This window comes from Esox lucius, chromosome 21 (genome assembly GCF_011004845.1).
Source record: "Esox lucius isolate fEsoLuc1 chromosome 21, fEsoLuc1.pri, whole genome shotgun sequence".
In the NCBI taxonomy this organism is placed as follows: Eukaryota; Metazoa; Chordata; class Actinopteri; order Esociformes; family Esocidae; genus Esox; species Esox lucius.
In genome coordinates, this window is record NC_047589.1 from 21,658,175 (window position 1) to 21,678,913 (window position 20,739).

A 20,739-nucleotide genomic window follows, 5' to 3' on the forward strand; every position below is an offset into this window, starting at 1 on the left:
GTTAGCAAGTCGTAATGGAATCTAAAGGTTCAGAAGGAGACTCCATACGTCTGTTTGAGCCAATACATGCAGAACTTTTCAGGTTTAGCGTTTTCTTTCCTCTAAAAAAGGCCAAAAAGCTCAGACGTTTGACAGATGTAACACCTTTTACAACCCCTAACAAAAGTGACTTCCTTTCAATGTACAAATGTCAATAGTACTGTGGCTTCTGTCTTCATGTTTCCCCCTGCAGGCTTTAGCAGTGGTGGGGGTGAAGAGTCACAACCCATGGCCCCCAGCTTGCCTCAGGGCCCAGTAAGGGACTGACAAACCAGCCCTTCCCCAGGCAGCAAGAACAACCCATGGCAGGAGTGGGCTGGTCTCTGATCACACGTGCACCCACACACACGCACATGTACAAACATAAACACATTTACATATGTGTGTTAGGGGGCGGGGCAGATGACAGGATGACATGGTAGAACAATGACATTTTTGTGGCATTTCAGTCTGTCTCTTAACATTTGTGACATGAGATTAGCATTGGTCCGTACGGGGAAGAGTGCGAGCCTGGAGAAATTAGAGAGTAATAACACAGTTTCTCTGTGTCCTCTATGCATGCCAGCCAGACGCTATGGGACACGCTGGAGGACATACAGTACCAGCTCATAGTACCATCCCAGAGTGCATTTCTCATCCAACAACAGTCACTTAAGAGTATTAATTACTGCTCTGAATCCCCCAACCCTCAGCCATTTCCTCTCAGAAAAATAAACCTCGCTGGAGGATTTTGATCATTATAGCTTCTGAAAACTCAGATTGCATTTATTGAAGTTGCCCATTGGCCATGCAGGTTCTCCTTCCGTGATTCAGAGAAATTCATGGTGCAAACTATTGCAGTTGTGATCTGGCTATGCCCGTGAGGATGATAACAGACTCACATGTAGAGTTGTTGAGTACACGTAATACACATGGGTTTGAAACACAGACACACAACCACACACACACACACACACAAGAGACATGTGTTCACCTGCCCTTTGCACACATATGTACACACACACACACATACATTACATCTAACCTGTGTTGTGTAGAGCTATGTGTGGAGGCTCTCTGCAGTTGTATGCAATGTTTCTTTCAGCCAGCAGGGAGCACTGTGGCTCTTCCAAAAAAACACAAAATAGACAAACATAATATGGTTATTCTAGAAGGCCAAAACTTTATCGAGAGAAGTAGATGTTCTTTGACTGTTGATGGTGCAGGAACCAATACACACACTCGTTTGCAGTCAAATCATGACATCTGACAGTTGCCTGACACAAACCAATCATTTTAAATGTAAATCATTGTATTTCTCACTGTAGATTGTCATGTTTCTGAAACCATATTTAATATATAATAATTGTGTGTGATTATTTGTCTTTGACAGAGTCACAGTTCTTAAACTGCTTATAGGTTAGATTATAGCATGTACTCATTTTGTGGAAACATAGATTGTTTGAGAATAGACATTTAATATGTCTGTAGGAAGTCTGTGTAAAAGCAACCTCATATATTCAAACATTCCTGGCCAGACCCTTTTCTACTGATCATCTACAAGTGTGGGACTGATCTCCTAATCGCTCGTTCATTCTGATACTAGATTCAGGTAGTGTTTAAAGAACTCTATACTGTAGAGTATTATACATTATTGATCCCTGTCATTGTCCAAAGCCTCTCCCCTATGTTGGTGTTCAGGGTAAGACCCATATCCCACTCCTCCTTCTCAATCTATCTTCATGTCTTTAGCCCATTACTTTGATTCACTACCTCTGGAGGTCAGAAGGGAAAGCTCAGACACGTACTTGTCTCACCGATGACTGTGTCCACTATATTGCGGCTGAAAAAAATACCTTTATGGCACAGCCCTGTCCTATGACTCCAGTGCAGAGAGACAGAGAGAGAAAGACAGAGCGAATGAGAGCAAGAGAGAGACAAGGAGATGGAGAAAGCAATAGCGAGAGGGGACGGGAAAGAAAGAATGAGAAAGAAAGTGAGAGCAAGAGAAAGAAAGCGCCAGTGAGGGATAGATAAAGAAAGAGGGGTAATGAAAAAGAGGAAGAGAAAGAGAGTGTGTTTGAGAGCGAGAGAGAGAGAGAGAGCAGGGTTATTTGACCCTCCCCTACTCTCAGGCAGTGGCTTGACTCTGCCTGACATGTCCCCAGCCCCCACCAGCCACCATGATCTATATGAGGCCATCTTTATTGGCAATTTCAGCCATGGGACAGATGGGGTTGGAGCCATGATAAAATCCACCAGGCCTCACCTGCGACTCACACACTGAAGGATAGAGAACGAATGCGTCTGCTGCTCCACTGGTTATAATGGAGTAATGCGGGTTATGTTGTGATGGTATACAGCCAGCTGCTCAGGGTGAGACGCCAACACACGTTTTGTGGCGCACTACTCCGGATAATGTGGGATACATTTCTGTCACTGTGGTTTGATATTTTACCCTGTTTATTGTTTAATTATTAGCATCTACTGTCTTTTAAATGAACAGAAATGGCTATTGCGCAACATGTGCCCAAGTAAAATGATGTTCACATCCTGTGACTGCATTGTAGTGACATTTATTTAGCCACAAACACTGGACCTTTTTGAAACATTTACTTCACATCTAATTTTGCATCATTTCTTTTTTTTGTGTTGCACATTCTTTGAATGTAACACATTCTTCCGCATGCCGTGTGTGATTTTTGAATGTACAACTGATTCAAAGTCTGCGGAACAAACTCAATTTTTCAGAGTCTTGAAACACACAAGGCAAATCATTGGGAACTGGCATTACAACACACTAGTTTCAAGTAGACAATATATCCTGGGGCCATTCTGACACATCGAATGAAAGACGGAAGCTTGCAAAGTGACGAGTACCATGAAATAGCCCTGTAATGAACAATCGGTTTCACATAAGTCACAGTTCAGACTGGTCACCACCATTAGCCCAATCAGGGACTGTACACCTGAAATTGATTTGTGGCCTACTGATCACACACATAGCTAGCTATTGATCAGGAACGCTTTGATCCTATTTCAATGTGCGCAAAATCTGATTATTATCGCTTCCCACACATAAACATGGCCTCCTCCTGTCTGAAGTGGAAACTTGAAAGTACTTCTACGTTGGAATTGGCAAATATAGGGAGTCTACGTTCAGCAGGTTCCTGCATTAAGACTACAGCACTAGGTTAAGGTTAGGGCTAGTTTAAGGTTATGGCTAGTTTAGGGTTAAGGTTTGGGTTAGGGTTTGGGTTAGGGTTTGCATTACAGCATAATGCAAGTGTTGTGCCGTTAGTACTGTGAAATGTAATGTTCTACCGTTCTGCACCAGAAACTCTAAAAAATATGACTTCAGTTCACATGACAGAATGAACGTGAGCAGTAGCCATTGAGAATGGAACCTCTGCGATTCGTGAAACCTTGACTGTTGCCATTGGATGTGAAGCAATGTGAGTAGTAAAAAAGGAGTGCTTCCTTAATGGCTATGGCCAACACTTTACTCTCTCCAGTTGGGTTTTTAGGTTAGGGTCAGGGTAATGGTAAAGTTTAGGGGTTAGGTTTAGGGTTAGAGGTTGGGGAAAATAGGTTTTTGAATGAATACATTTTTAAAAAATCCTGAAAGAATAATGTGGGTGTATGTGTGAGCGCGTATGTATGAGTGATTTCAGTGTGCCAAAACCCTTTGCCAGTCAACACTCCTCAATGTTTGTCATGGATCAGGCCTCACTCATTCTCTTCCAGTCTCATCAAATAAGTCCTAATTCACTTATTAAAGTGCAGCAGTTTTGACATTTAGGGGCCTAATTTGCTCTGCAACGATGAAAGAGAGAGTGCCGGCTGAGATAACTTGAACTGAACTGACATGCATCACCAGAAATACAGTTTATCAGGAGAATGAAACCAATAAAACAGATCCTAGGTGCTCTCCTGGGTCGGTCGTTAGGGAAACGGTCAAGGTAATGTTAATCCGAAAATGCGTTCACCATTTTGGACCGTGATCCAGACGAAGGCTAGTTGGTGGCAGTCTGACTTTGTAGTCTTCCTTTTAATCAAGCTAAAGTGAGGCTATCTGATGTGCTGGTAGTGAGCCTGTGTTCAGAAACGGCTATACCCATCTACCTGCATGGATCCCAGGGGCGCCATCAGAGCTCGAGCACGCACGCACATCCTCTGTCAAACCGCAGACATGGCAAGTCAAATCACACCGCTTTTTTTTTCTTCTCCCACTGACCCATAACCCATTTATCTTGAGATAACTTTGTCAGATTGTCAAGCGAACTCTCCGATGGGAGCCGGGGCCAAAGCCTATTAAAATGGAATAAACGCCCGGTGCGCTGGTCACCACTAACGGATACTCCCTCTGAGCCTCGCTGTGACTGCATTACCAGGGTTCCCGTTTCTGTAGCTGCGGCCAGACCGACCCGGTAATCACGTTTCCCCTCCTCCTCTCCTCCGAACAGACTTGTTCCATTGATTATATAAAGGGAATTGATTTTCCGTGACCAGATGTAACACTTGTGAAGTGCATGTGTAATTGCATTGGCAGCTGCAGCTTCCATCCCTCGTCCCCATCGCTCCATTCGGCCTGCATCAGGGCGGGAGGGTGGGAAGATTCTGATGAATATTTAAATCAGGTAGAGGCGCAGCGGTAGTCACAGTGGCGGTGGCGTTAACCGACCAGCAGCGGTGGTGACAAGTGTGTGTCTTTGTGCGTGTGTTTGTGTGCGTGCGTGTCTATTTACTAGTTGCACAGCTTTGTGTCACGCTGGCTGCGAAGAGCTGTGTTGCTGTATGATTCCCGGCCTGAGACCTAAGGTTCATGAATAATTTCCCACTGTTAATCTTGAGTGGTCTTGATTTATTCTAGGCCCCCTTTGAAGTCCAATGTGCTGAAGGCTTTTCTGGGAGGATACGAAACAGCAGAGACTAACAACAGCAATAAAGGACCAGGGAGAGGAAGGGAATTCATTCTGTTCAGACAAGTCACGTGGGTTGCATTTTCAGAGTCTTTTCAAGTACAGACCTCTGAGCTTTTTGACACAAAAATAGTCATTTGTTAACTAATGACAAGACATATCTCAGACCGAAGATGTTCATAGCTTTCAGTGACCTGATATTGTAATAACATGATGGCAGATTAAAACCACTGATTTATTGCCTTCTATAATGTGTACATTCGCTACGACAATACATTTTTCATGGTTACAATAGTGTTGAACAGAATTTAGAATTAACTGATCAAACAAGCCCTCCTAGTTTACCCATAGGCCCCCATGGCTGTCAGGTAATGAACGAGAAAGCCACGAAGACCCATCACAACCATCAAGATGGCCCCGTCCCTGCAATCTCCCCCTGCCCCCTCCTGTGACACCCCAGTTTAGCAGGGTAACGAGCTGACACAAATGTTACCCTCTTCATTGAGCTCCATCAAGGTCAATGTCATCAGCGGTGACCAAACGGCCATGTACTGTGTATATATATACTATGTGTATACACGGTCCATGCCCCTAATTGGCTTTTTTGTGTGTGTGTTTGACCTACAATGCCATTTTGACAAATGTGGAAAAGTGGCCTGGGTTGGCTACACCTGTGCCATCACTTCTTATCAGTGTTGCTGTTGTGCTGTTGGGTGGTCCAGTCGAGTCTCAGGTGCTTAGTGGTTTTAGGTCCAACACCCTGCAGGTTATGCGGTGCCTGTTGTTTGGGCTGGGGGCTGAACATTCACATTATTCTGAGGGTCAATTGGTCGTCACTCTGAATAAGATCAGGAAGTGTTTTTCGAGGGTGCTTGGTGGAAAACAAGTGTGGTTTACTGGATCCATGGCTATGTTCCAAATGACAACCTATTCCCCAGTCTAGTCCAGTACTTTAGACTAGACCCTGATACCCTATTCCCAAGTCCAATACATTAGACCAGAGCCTGATACCCTGTTCCATAGTCCAATACATTAGACCAGAGCCTGATACCCTATTCCCAAGTCCAATACATTAGACCAGAGCCTAATACCCTGTTCCATAGTCCAATACATTAGACCAGACCCTGATACCCTGTTCCATAGTCCAATACATTAGACCAGAGCCTGATACCCTGTTCCATAGTCCAATACATTAGACCAGAGCCTGATACCCTGTTCCATAGTCCAATACATTAGACCAGATCCTGATACCCTGTTCCATAGTCCAATACATTAGACCAGACCCTGATACCCTGTTCCATAGTCCAATACATTAGACCAGACCCTGATACCCTATTCCATAGTCCAATACATTAGACCAGAGCCTGATACCCTGTTCCATAGTCCAATACATTAGACCAGACCCTGATACCCTATTCCATAGTACAACAGTACAATACTTTTGACTACACAAAAGGTGCTATCTGAAACATAAGATATTTATTTGTCTGTCTGAACATAACAGTCCTTTAAAGAACCCATGCTCTGGTCAAAAGTGGTGCTCTAACTGGTCCAAAGTGTTTCTCTAAGTACATTTTAGTACGTTTCAAGGAATTTTACTATAGGTGATTATGGTATGTGTTCCTAGGTATTTCAGTACTGATGATTATTGAACATGTCCCTGGTGGAGTGTTCTTGTGTTGAAATGCAGGTGTAGAGATTTCTCCCCTTCCTTAGAAAGCAAGTCTGCACTTGGGCCTCTCATCTGCTCTGTACGTTACAGTCGGACACACTGGGGCCCAACTTAGCAGCTAACTCAATTAGATATGTATAGATTGTTAAATTATGTGTAGATATATACTGTTTTTGTGTGTGTGTGTGTGTTAAAGAGAGCGAGAAAGATAGAAAGAGAGAGAGAGAGACAGAGAGGAAGAGAAAAGGATTAAAGCCGTAGAAAAATATGCAACATTGGTTTTTGAATAACTTTAGGGCTCCAAGAATATTTCAGTTTATGCCTGGGGGCACTGAGAGAGTGAGCTTAAAAAACAAACCCATATGCATTTAGGTTTTCTCCCGCTATTAATTTCCTATCTGCATTATCCACTCAGTCTGAGGAACTGCAGTGATGTATATCGCACGGACCAATACTCCACTTCCTGGAAACACTGACTCAGGACATCCTGTTAAGTCCGGGAAAAAAAATGGTTGTCAGTCATTAATGAAAATATGGTATATATTAGTTACTTATTGTCTTCCTGCGTGCAGCAGTTCATGCTTCCTGACGTGGTCCTGATATCCATTAGCTGTTTACTTGTGGGTATTTCCTGGGATATTTAGAAAATAGGCGATATGAATCTCATTGTATCTTTGGTAAGCCTATCTGAACTACCAATGCATCCCTTTGATAAGAATAAGCCTACTCAATAGTGGATGATATGTTTTTGATAAAAGAAATATCAGCACGCCACAATAACGACCAACATAAATACAAAAATGTCATCCCAGTTTTGCAAAACACGGGACTGAGTGTGTATTAATAACCCCGTAACCAACGCTACCTTCACCTCATGATATCAATTAGCTTTTTTTCCCTCGGCTTTTTGTTTAGATTATACACGTACCCAGTGACAGTGGACCCCCCTGCAACCCAGTGGCCCAGCCCCTGTCTCTCACCTTCCCAGCCCGTCAAGCTCATCCCATGCAGAAGTAGAGCGAGTGGGGAGCCGGTCTGTCAGGTCTGTCTACTCCCCGCTGTAATCTCACTAACTATTCTACTCAGCGTCTCCCAGTGGTGGACCTCGCCGTTCGGCTCTACCAGCGCTGACAACACACATATAATTAATGGGCATGAATGCGGCGCTACCTATGAGTGGAGCTGACACCGAGCCGTACCTATGATCCCCTCTCCCCTCTCCCGCCCTGTATTGTGGTTCAGGGGCTCGCTGGAGTGATGGGCTGCTGCAGACCTATTGGCCCTAATTGGTGGCCTCTTGTTTTGGTAGAGGGTGGGGGGTGGGGGGGGGGTGGGTGGAGTTTGGTTATCCATTCATTCATTCATCTCTCTGTCTTTTTGTCTTTCTGTATCTCCAGTCCTCCATGGGTTGCTGACCATCACTGGAAGGTTGTTGGTCTGCTAATGGTGGACCTTAACATCAGTGCCTCTAGTTGTGGACTCTCTGACCACTCTGATTACTCTCCCCTGGACCAGGAGTGGCAGCCATCTTGAGAAAGGGGTGGAAGAAGACGGAGAGGAGGGGCTAAAAGTGGAAACCTTCACTAGAACAGGACTACACCTCCTCCACCAAGAGATGTCTTGGTGAGAGGGAGATAGGATCTCTGAGGCCCTCAAGCCCCGCCCCTCTCGTGTTACCGCGCCAACTCACCAGGGCTCTAGCTGCCTGCTAGGCCAAGCCGGCTGAGTGATTAGAGCAATTACTCGTCAAAGGTCTGTCAGGGCCAATCAGATCTGTCCCTCCTCCCTTCCCTCGACAGGCGAGGGGGTGACCCAGACCTGCCTCGGCTGGGGACGTTAGAGGAACTTCCACTCACTTCCTCTGCCGAGGCTGTCTGTTTGCCACCGCGCTCCCCGAGACACGGGGGTAGACTGAGCTCGGGCTCTCCACCGCCTGGTCATTATCCCCTAATGATCTCCCAGAGACCCACCACCCCTTCACGGGGGGCCCGGTGGAACGGACCCCTGGATGCGGTGGAAAGGGGAGGGAGCGGGCGGAGACAGCCTGCCATTGTTTGGGTGTGTGGCTCCTTTACGCACATCCATCACAGTGATTGCCCCTCAATTCCTCACTGCCCGCCAGTTCTCTCTCTCCCTCTCTTTTCCTCAGTCTTTTTCTCCTTCCATCCTGCGGACTCCCTCACCTCATTTGTTGCGATTCTATCCGAGTTGTTATTTTCTCTGGTGTGAAGTATGGAACTGACAAGGGTGTGCACACTCTCCGCAGCTCCCTCTTTCTCTCACCCCCTTCTCTCTCTTTCTGGGTTTCTCTCTCTCTCTCTCTGGGTCTCTCCCTCCCTGTCTGTCTTCCTCGTGCCTGTTTGACACCACCAAATGCAGCTGTGACACTGGGTAATGGCTTTTGACAGTCTGTGATTACTTGGAGGAATGGGTCGCTCAGTGGACCCCCAGCCGAGAGAACCCAGGGCCTTGCTACAGCTGCAGTCAGATCAGTGAAAATGCCATGCTTCTCCACCTCCTCTGCTGTGTGTGTGTTTCTGGATGGGTTTTTGTGTGTATGGGTGTGCTTATGAGTGTTCTATTTTTAAGACTGTATCACAGATGTGTGTGTACGTACACGTGTGCATTTCTATGAGTGTGTTTAATCTTGTGCGCATGTGTGTTTGTTTGTGTGTGCGCGCGCATGGTTACCGTGGTTTCCTGACCCCCACCGCGGCAAGAAGGGCTGGCAACACGATGACAGTGAGAGTGTCACGGTGTGGTTGGCACTGAGACAACGGGCGATTCATGGTTATCACATCTGTAAGTCCTAAGCAGACCCAAGAATAAACCCACACAAGGAAGCACTCAGAACTGTTAGCATGATAATTGCAGGTTCTGATGCCCTATATGTCAGTGTCAATAAGGAGAGTCATAACCTAAACCCATGGCATAATGTGGATTTACATGTGTCTGCATGCACATTAAGGCACAGAGCAAGATGGGAAGACTCTCATGCGTACTCATCAAATGCCAGAATGAAGGAAATACATTATAAGCCATTTTGGAAAACACATTTCTGTTGTGTTTGAGGTCAGTCTAACACAAAAGACAAAATGGCATTTGACAACAATTTCTTGGCCCGGTGCATATACATATATATACATATTACTTATAGCCAGTGTTTTTAATCCCTGTTGTTTTTCTTTTTTACTAAATGATGTAGTGATTTGTTGTTCTACAATGCCACGTCTGTCTGTTAAGTGGGCTAATCTTTCCTTTGGAAGGCGACCACTAAAAATAGTGAACAGTGACAATCTGCCAGAAACTGTGACTGGAGCTTCAGTTGCTCTAGGCATTTTCCAGTCCCATCTCCAAACGCTACATCATCCATATTTTTTCTTTTTCTTCAAACCATATTGATATGTAATTTTTTATCCATTTACAAATTCAATATGACAGATGCTTAGCAGAAGAAAAGAACAAAAGGACTGGATTTTCTTTTTACAACACAATTTCTCATAGCAGCCTCTCCATTCCCGTCCTATTTCTGAAGTTAAACTCAGATATATTGTTTGTGATGTCCCCAGTCCAGCTGTCACCAGCCCGAGATGTCTGCATCCTCGATATTATTTCTGGCCGGCCGTAGTCCATCTTGGGGCACAATGGAGCCTCTTTCATTTTCTATGTCATAATGCGATAGCACAATTTCCCTGGGAGGCATGGCACTATTGGAAAAACGAATAACATATGTTGTGTCTCAAACCCATCCCTTTTGCTTTATCCCACAAGTGCAGATGACCAGTGAAGTAGCAAGTGCCAAAGGCTGGAGAGACCAAGAGGAAGAGCACTGTGCAGTAGTATGCATGTCACATAGACTACCATTAATCTAGTAGGGAACAGATAATACATCGATCCTATCAAAACCTATCAGAGGAACGGTGATACATTAGTTTCAGAGTGCCGTGTAATGTATTGGTCAGCGGCGGCTGGTGACTAGAAAAATTGAGGAGGATAAGAGACTTGTGATGTAGGTGTGGACCACACAGACGATGTAGCTTCTTTCGAGAGAAAACAATTATTGGAGAGAAATAATATTTGTTTTTATATTTTAAAACATTTATTAAAAGCATTTAGAGTCAAATGTTAAAGGAAATGGGCCAACGCCAGTTTGTTCAGGAAGTTTATAGGACTGAAAAAACCGACAGAATTGGTTTTGAGGAAGAGCTCATCCTTTCCATCCAGGGCAGGACAGAACGTTACTGTTAAAACACCACAAAAAATCTGCAGGTAAATGAAACAGCCAACAATGCATATAAGTCAGAATATTATACTGTCATGTCATAATGTTATACTAATCACAGTAAAAGACATGCAAAGAAAAGTCTAATCATGTTGAGTGTTGAAAAACATGTTGCACTGCTGTGTGAAGAATTCTTCAGTAATTCAAGTTAAGAATTGATACAGAAATGTTATTTTGGAATAGTGGAATATCTGAAAATGTTTAATTAGTTTGTGTCAATGACTGGTTTAATTATTCAGGTGATAATATAATGTAATCTCACTGACATAAATGTACAATGAGTTGGTTTACCAATGGAATAAGGTAAAATAAATTTATATGGAACAGTAAGGTTTAGTTATAGTAGTCAATGATAATATGTGTATATGTATTACACTTTTACATGTTTATTGAAGAAAAGTTATTTTATTTGGGGATAACTGTATATATTTGTAATAAATAATAATATTCTCTTTCATAATTGTACATGTTTTTCTGAATCTTACTCAGTTGGAAGGTCCTTCCTTCCACTGAAGAACCACCAGTGGCTATTGTTTATATGTATAGATTTTATTGATATTCGAGGAGAGTCGACTTTGCAGTTTCGTCTGACCATTTTCATAGGAGATAATCTTTTCTTTGGCCTTTTATTCAGAGTGGCGTGGCTTTCCAAGAGCGGGCAAACTTGGAGTATGTATCGTATTTCCATGCTAATCTTTCACTCAGTTCTGAGCTCCTGGGGCAAACAGCGGCTTTGTTTTTCAGAACACACTCTCACAGAGAAATGTAAGAAAACACAAAGCCACAAGACCCGGAATCACAAGCAAAATCTACTTACTGTTGACAGTTCAATATACTCAACTACCCTAGCTATGTACGTCCCTCAACTAGATAGGGATTATTATGGACACTCAGTGCTGGACACTCAGGTAACATCAAGCAGCTTATCTTGCCTTGATTGAAAGATGGGGGTTGTTCGTGAATGTGAGGGAGGGCAAAAGAGAGAGAGAGAGAGAGAGAGAGAGAAATGGTTAAGATGAAGAGGGGAGATGAAACAACTAGCCACTCGGTCCTTTGAGACTCCTCACTTCCCTCGCCGCCAAATTAGCCCAATTAGTCAGAGTGGCCTGCACGAGAGGCGGCTGTCAAATCTTACAGTCGTATCAATGCCAGGGGTCATTCTCCCTCATTTAAGTTATACTCTTGACTCTCCCTGGCTGCCTGGTGAGCCACATGCATATGAGTAAGTGTGTCTATGTGTGTGTGTGCATGTGTGTGTGTGTGTGTGTGTGTGTGTGTGTGCATGTGTTTGTGGACGTGTGTTCAAGCATGAAAGGGTTGGCTTCTTCAAATAAATCCCACCTCACCAGCAGGGTGTCCGGGTGTCCTTATCAGAGTACCAGCCAAAGCTGTTCTGGGTGTGAGAACCAAGTCTCTTATTCCTCAGGTACTATCGACCAAGTCTCTTTAAAGTCTGCCGTTGGGATTCTTTTATCTCTCTACATCTGAAGTACCAAACTTTTCCGTACAAAGGAAAAAGGGGTCGAAGGGAAGAGTTTGTAGTAGAGCATAGACTAGAACAAAAAGCCTTGAGCAGCCGAGTCTTCACGACTGGTCCACAATAGATGGAAAATGGCTCCCAAAAACAAACAACTAATTGTTTCTTGTCTGTTGAGTCTGTCTTGGACTAATAGGGCTTCTTATTGCCCAAAGCAATTCAGATGACATCATTCAGTCTCCAGCCAAACAATTTTGAAAAGGCAAAGGACCTGCAAACAAGCACTTAGCTTGTCCCCCCAAGATGGAGTCACTTATAACTCAATAGTCGTAGTCATCTCTCATAAATGTTTGAAATCTTGAGGAATCTGGGCCCTGATAATCACCTGCCCAGAGGCCCCGACTGAGTGAGTCCTCTCAGATGCAAGGTACTGGGCTAATTGGATGACCTTGTTGCATGAACAAGCACACCTTACCCCACATGAATGCCAGCCAGCCAAGCAGACAGGTTACTGTTGTCGCCGAAACGCTATGCATTCATCTCTATAAATTACCTCAGTAGAGCTGTATTACCTAGGGCCCAGTACTGTTGAAGCCAAGCCAAACATGTTTCTGGGAGATCTGTGGGAGAAGCGTTTACCTGCTCCCCCTTTGTCCACCCTCACATGACTGGCTGCGTGTTGGGCCTCAGAGGCATTCACATGCACAAACACAAGGAGTGCCACGTAAATGGCCCGTCGGGAGGCACCTTGTGCTTATGGATACGAAAGGCATGGCACGGAAATACATTGCTGTGCCATGTAAACAGAATTCCAAGAAAAACCTTCATTTGCATATGAAAACAGAGGGTTGCACAAGGAACTAAAGCAGATGAAACCTGGAACCAAAAAGGCTTTCTCCAATGGCATCTTTTTATCTTCTACGGGTTTAAACTGAGTGACACGATCCATCATCGGGCTGTTCTACATCTCTGAGGTGCAGTATGTCTGAGCGGAGGAGGCAGGCTCTGTCCAGTTCCCACTCAGACGCTGCACTGTGGACTCATAATTGAGAGCCTGGTGATTTCATCCTTGACCTGCATCACTACCCCCGTTCTCCCTGTCCCCCGCCCGGCCCTGAGCCCCCAACCCATCAGAGCAATTAATCCTTCCTGCTCCATGCACTCCCTGCCCAGCTCTCCGTCCCTGCCTCCTGCACACACACACACACACACACTCACACACACTCACACACACACACACACTCACACACACACCATCCAAGAGGCAATGCGTTAACACTTCAACCCCTCCTTTGTACCCCCCCACTCCCCAACTGGATCTCCTACTGACCTAATTGTTCGGGGGGGGGGGTGGGGGTTCCATTCACCCCGTCGTTCAGAGCTCTCCCCTCTTCGTCTGTCTTCAGCCCGTAAGTTCCACAGTCACTGCCTCCAATATTGTATCGGTGGCGCCTCTCCGGGGTTACGAACGGGGAGGAAGCAGGGGCCAGTGGGGATCCCTGGGAAAGGCAGTCACCCCCGATTACACTCACCTTCGTCCCCCACCTGGACCCGTCGGACCTCTCGGCATCCACCTGTCTCCTGGGCTCAGCTACATGTGTGACAGAATGTTGAACACATTCAACATATCTATGAATCAACACATAAAAGGGCATACGAAAATGTTCCGAAAACCAATAAACATAACACTTGTTTTGGAAAGATTTCTAATAGGACCAGGTTTTATTTTGTTTCTGAACCCCAGGAAAAGTACAGCCTTGGTAGCGGGTAATGGGAAACCCCCAAAATATAAAATATTCTAATGAGAGCTTTTAGAATAGTTTTGTTTTTGTTTCTTGATCGGGCAGGTCTTCGGGCGACATCTTCGTTTAGGAGTATACATTTCTATAAATGTATTTAATTAAAGACGCTTAGTCCACACACCTCTCGATTTTTCGTTTATGGTTGAACCCGAACTTCTGTAGAAGTCCAGGTCCAACTTTCCCAAAGGTTGTGAAGTTCTCTCCACGTACAACAGAAAAATGTATGCAGACAAGCGTACTTAGTGTACAAACATCAAGTTTAAATGAATCACTGATACACAGCTACGCCACCTCCTCGACGCCCAACTTCAGCCTGAGATCTTCACAGCATCTGTGGCTGAACGAGACGGAGTGGCAGCGTATGTTACCCACTCAGGGACACGCGAGGCGGCGCCAGGAGCCGGTGGATTCATTAAGCCCTCTGCATGAGTCTAAGAAGAGGAGCTTGCCGGTTACTGTGAGATTACACAGACCTACCGGGCGAAAACAAATGAGAGCCAAGGAAATGGAAGAGGGGACAGATGGCACATGTCTGATTGGAAGGGACTGAACTTGACTGGCGGTAGGGCAGGTGGGCTGAGGCCATAGGGCTAGGATAACGGGTCGGAAGCAACACGCAGAGGCCTGATGCAGGGCTGTGCGACTTATCAAAATCATAATAAAAAAGCGGCTATTTTATTTTTACATGCAATAAAATGTATTGTTTTTACTCGTGTGCCATCCTCACTATAATCATAGTTGTTTTTTGTGCACAATTTATTAGGACTTGATTGTAGAATCTGGTTGCCTACTTAAAAATTTTAATTCAGATTGTTATTAAAATGGTTGGAGCCTGGCAATGGCAAAACATATCTTCAAGAGCTTGCTTCCCCTATGTTTTGCTATTTTAAGACCATAAATGTTTACAATTCAAATGCCCCGCTATATGTCTTGAATCAGCCAATCAAACTATACAATATTTGGTTCTGATCACGCCTCTTACTCGTCCCAATTAATTAAAAGTGAGTTAAAGTGAGTATTCTTACAATATTCCAATACCGCGATGGCCCTACAACTTATAGCAACAACCCTGTAAAGTAATAACAGGCTGGTCAGAGAGAGGCTATATTAGCTGTGCAGGCACTCTGACGCCTTGTCCAGACCAAATCCGCGATACATATGCGTAACAACGGAAGTTCCCTTATTTCCAATGAACAAATGCGTTATGATGCAAAGACATGCAGCACTATGCGTACCCTTTGCGGATGCATCGCGTCTGGGGTGTTGCATGCGTTGGATTTTACCTAGATTTGCGCTAAAACGTGTGCGTTAATAAAACCGGAAACCGTCAATTTATAAATAAATGATGCATCTAATCTGATCCAAAAAGCATTGTCAGAACGGAATTAAGTGAATATCTTTGTAAAATATATTAATTATTTGTAAAAAGTATGGCCTACATAATTATAATTGTAATGACTAAAACGAACTAAAAGCTGCCAAATACAATGCTCTACACACACTCAAACTACCTGTACGGCTTCTGTAGCTAGAACAGGTTTTGTATAGCTAGCAAGTTATCCCCATGTGACAGACATTTGCTGACAAACGTGCAGTTGCTTGCATAACAAAACGTTCAGAACTTTTGTATAGCCAGCAAGGTATAGTATAGTTACTGAGATGAAATTTTCCTCCATGCATTATTTGTAGCATGTCTCTGTAAATATCGTCTGACAAATCAAATTGATTAATTGACCAACAACAGGTCATTTTTTATTTATTAATCTATAGCAAAAGTGGAAAAGTAGCCTATGGAAAACACATAGAGTACTATTTTAAGCTCTAGCCTACTTATTTTGAACTGAATTCAATTCATAAACATTCCCAATAGTGGATTGTCTGTATTTATTTGGTTTACATGTTCAGACAAAATACTTTCAACAATATCTTAACTTTTTTTACTCAATACTTTTATTTTGAAGGAGCTGAGGCAGGAGTACTGTCACACCACACATATCCCTTCTTTTGCAAGCGTAACGCCATATGAGAAAAGCTCACAGAGACAAAGAAATAGCAGAGCCAATCACATATTATTTAGCCAAAGACGTGCTCAAAACCACATCAAAAGGACCTTGTTGTTTATCATAACGCTAGTCAAATGGCAATCACATTCATGATTTTTTAAATCCATATCGTGCAGCTCTGGTCTGATGTCATGCAAATAAGAAGCTAAGAGAGATGGATACCATGACATTATCTTAAGAGCTGTAATAACCGAATATCCTATATTTACAGTTAATTTGAGATGCTTATTGACAATCTACTGGGCCCTGTTAGGTTACTGACACTTGCTCAGGGCTACTCCTGGAGTGCTGGAAACCTTATCTTTCTTTATCTCCAGAATAAAGGATTTATTCACACCTGGGATACCAGGTGAGTGCAATTAGACTAACAGCAATTAACAGCTAAACACCCCAAAAAACGGAATGATCTTTCCCGGCTCTCCGGGTTTAGCCCAACAAACATGTCCTTGGTCAAACTGTGATGTGTTTTCTCGTGTCCGTGTTGTGTCGGCCTGGCGTCTCTCCGGTGCGTCCACAGCAAGGGAGGAGACAGTGGAGGACGACGCTTCAGGAGCCCTCGCCATCAGGAAGGTGATTCCCAGTTTGGCCCCGTAGTCTCAGCGACAGGACAGCCAGGGACGGCGTCAAGCTGTCAGAACTGCCCGGACGGCCTTCACGGGGTGTCCGCGGAGAATGGCCAAGGTCACTGCCAAGTCACGCTAAGTGGACTGGCCTGACGACCGGCTCGCTGTGGACACGGGGGAAGTGATCCCGTCGGAAGTGTGGCGGGGGCGGGGGCGGAGGGGTTGTGGGGCAGAGCGGGGAACAGGGTACAAGTGCCCTGCAGCTTTCTCTTTAAGGTGCAGAGTCCATTGTGACAGCAGCGGACGCAGATCTGTTACTAAGCACAGGCCAGTGTCAGTCGCTGCCAAGGAGTGCCGGGGAGAAGGCATTAGACTGGGCGTTTGTTTGAATGGCTAAGTGATAGCACATGACTGGGCTGAGACACGGCCCAGTCCTCCCGGGTGACGGCCCAGTCCTCCCGGGTGACGGCTCAGTCCTCCCGAGTGACGTGCCGGTCCTCCCGGGTGACGGCCTGGTCCTCCCGGGTGACGTGCCAGTCCTCCCGGGTGACAGGCCAGGGGTGATCACCTTAGTATCACTGTCCCATACCTTTTACATTGCGGACAAATCAAAGGTTACTCGACCAAAGGCTAATGTTTATGAAATCCCATATTGTGTTAGATGTTTTTGTGCTGTGTGTTGAGCATCAAACAATCTCATATCACATTTAATGCTACATACTATCCCAGTCCTGGAAAACAACCACCACAGCATGTTAGCATTCTTATTCACTGTCAACTTAAAACAATACACATTTCTACCTACAGCCAGAGCTTACCGTAAATATGGATCAATCAGACAGCGTGGGTGTATTTGTGTGGGTATATTTTTTTTGTGTGTTTGTGTGTTTTGTTCAGCTTTCAACAGAACCGTTACTTGTTCTCTCTCCACTACTTCCTGCGCCTTGATCGCTGAACCGTGACAACCCAGCATGCGTCTAATGTCCTTAAAGCACCCCATCAGAGGACTTCAGTGAAACACTGAGGTCTTTTCTCAAATACATGCCGCTCCAGTCTTCTCCCTTCTCTAACTGTCAAACACCAAATCACAAGCCATGTCATGAGACAGCCAGAAGTCCCTCCCTCTAACAATTACCTCCAATGGGTTTTGAGGAGGAGGCCAGGAGTATGCCATTGAGAGAAGGCCTGAGACACCCTTCTGGATGACACACAGAGAAATTGAACTCCTGAAGATATTTCACTCGACTCATCGTTAAAGCGCTGCTTGACTTTGTTCCACTACTGCTTGGTTGAAGATACAGTAAATTAATTGTGTGCTTAGATTTTTTTTTTTACATGAGATACCTCCTTTGTTTTGTGGTATTTTAGGAGATACATTAAATCTTTAGGGTTCAGTTGAATTACTGAAGTATGTACACAGTCTCTCTTCATTCCCTGGTCAAATTAACTCACAGACTGGTCTTGGGTACTAAATATTGTAAAAAAAAAAAAAAAAAAAAAAGACACTATGGAAAAACGGCTATGGGCGGGTTTGAAAGGGTCCCAGCTATAGTCAAGTCTAGCAGATAGATTTTGCTTTGAATGAGGTACTAATACATGTAATCATCTGAGGGCAAGACGCATCTCAATAGCTACTGTAAATAATCAACAGTAGGTGCTTTGTTATGGTGCGGGACAGCCCACCATAGTGGGCTTTATTTAAGGGACACTCTTATCCCTGCCTCTTCCACAGGAATGTCTGTGTCCTGGCTCCTGCCCTGTTCCCCTCTCGGCCCCGGGAGAGCCCACCAACCTGCCACTTAAATGTCAGGTGCTGAAAGCTCTCTGGCAGCGATGCCATTGAGCCTTAGAGATTTCCAGGGTTATCAGATCATGTTCCAGTTTGAATGTGCTTGTTTTTTTCAGCCGATCCCCTCTCCCCATTTCCACAGGTCCTCAAACGACCTGCTTCAATCCCCCTGTCCGAAAGCCAGCAGGTCTCTGTCCCATGACCCTTTAGCAGTCCCAGGAACCTTCAGTCACTGAGTTTACCTCCACTGCAATTTGTGCCTCTGGGAGGCGGGCGGCTGTGGTCCAAAATAACAGACAGGGGACCTGTGGCCAGCCATTCTTTTCTACAGAGTCAGAGGGAGATCTGTGGCTTATTCTAATTACTTACTCGGCAAGGATAGAGGGCCTCTGTGGCTCCTTCTGAGAGATTGATTTATGTTCAAATCCAAAGAGCAGATATCGGAAAGCCTCAGAGCATTCATTTGAGTTTTGAAAAACATCTCAAAAAGGGAGAGTTAATTTGTGAAAGCTGGTGTGTCGACGAGACCAACAGTGTCAAACCATGGTACAATCTGTTCGATATTTAACCCAGAATGGTGATGAGCAGGCAAGGCTAGACTGCAATATGTCAAATCTGGTCCCAGTTCATCCCTGACAATAGTAAGTGCCGCACATTGGATATAAATAAATACAATCCAAAGTGGAAAGCGTAAAGATGTAAAAATGTAAAACATTGCACATTAAGTACACAGTTGTTTGGAATTCGCCTCACCCCATGCTTTTGCATATGAAAAATGAGGTTGGCGGCAAAATTTACAATTCAAATGGGTTTCCTTAGGGATGCCCATTTAAGATGCATTGGTATAATATATTTGTTGTCTTTACCACTTGCAAACGCTATTGAACATCATTAGGTAATGTGCACTCACTGGTAGTGCAAAATAAAGTGTTTATCATCATTACGTGCCAAGGAGACATTAGCAGGGCTTAAGTCTTCTCTGTTGTGGAGCCAGTATCACTACAACACCAGCCCTGTGTCACCCCCTTCTCTGCATCCCAGCCTCCATCTATCACGCCACATTTATAGGCTAGATACAGGGGAGGGATGTCGTTAGACCGGCCTGTTTAAAATGTGTGTGCGTGTGTGTGTGCGTCTGTGTGTGTGTGGTAACAGACAGTGTGAATGTTGCAGATGATAACAATAATAAGGATGTGGCTGCTATTGTTCCGTTGGGGTGATTTTAAGACATTGTAAAAGGAGGCTACGTACTATGAAAGACGTTGGGATTCATCGTTATCCTTGACCGGAGTCAGGCATTACAGCCTGCTGGTCCAGGTCACGTCCCTCAACAGCTGCATTCAACAATGGCTTGGAAAACGAACGGCGAGCAAACATCTTTAGGAAACTGGGTTTATTTCATCTTGTTAACTACTGCAACATCTGAGGTTTTGAAAGAAACATTTTCTGTGTTATCACAATCTATACCTTACCCGTATACTTACGGGGACATTATCAGTGTTTTCAGGAATAATATATTCTTTATTTTCTTCAGGCAGAACTGCAAATCTCTTAACTCCTGATGAGAAACTATTATTTGGGCCATAATGCCTTTTTGATAAAACAGAGTTTGGTGTAATTTGTCCATAGCATCGCATGTGAGATGGCAGACAAACAAACACACAGACATTTATTTATACATATGGGAAATAATGTAGGCTAATACCCCTGGCTTTGTACACACTACACAGAAACTTCCTATTTGCAATATTGGATTATGATTATTGAGGTTAGCAAGCTACGTTACATTGAAACCTCAGAGTTTAACATTGCCCTGGAGCAAAGTACAAAAAGGCTTATTTGACTATTTTGTTTTTCAGGAAGACAGGCTGGAAATGAACCCGACGCTGATAATGGGGAAACCTGATTAGACATGGCATTGTACTTTCAATGAGAAATCTTTAACACCACTTTTTTGTAACTGACTTAGACATTCAAGACTATTATATTGTTGGACTAATAAATGATTGAATAGCCTGTTAAAGAGAGGATAAATTAAACAGACTGCCACTTTAATTCACCAACACAGTGAGTATATCCTTACTAATCTGTCTTTTGTCTTGTTAAACATTATGTACTTTGTTTTATCTTTACATCATTTATTCAATTTCA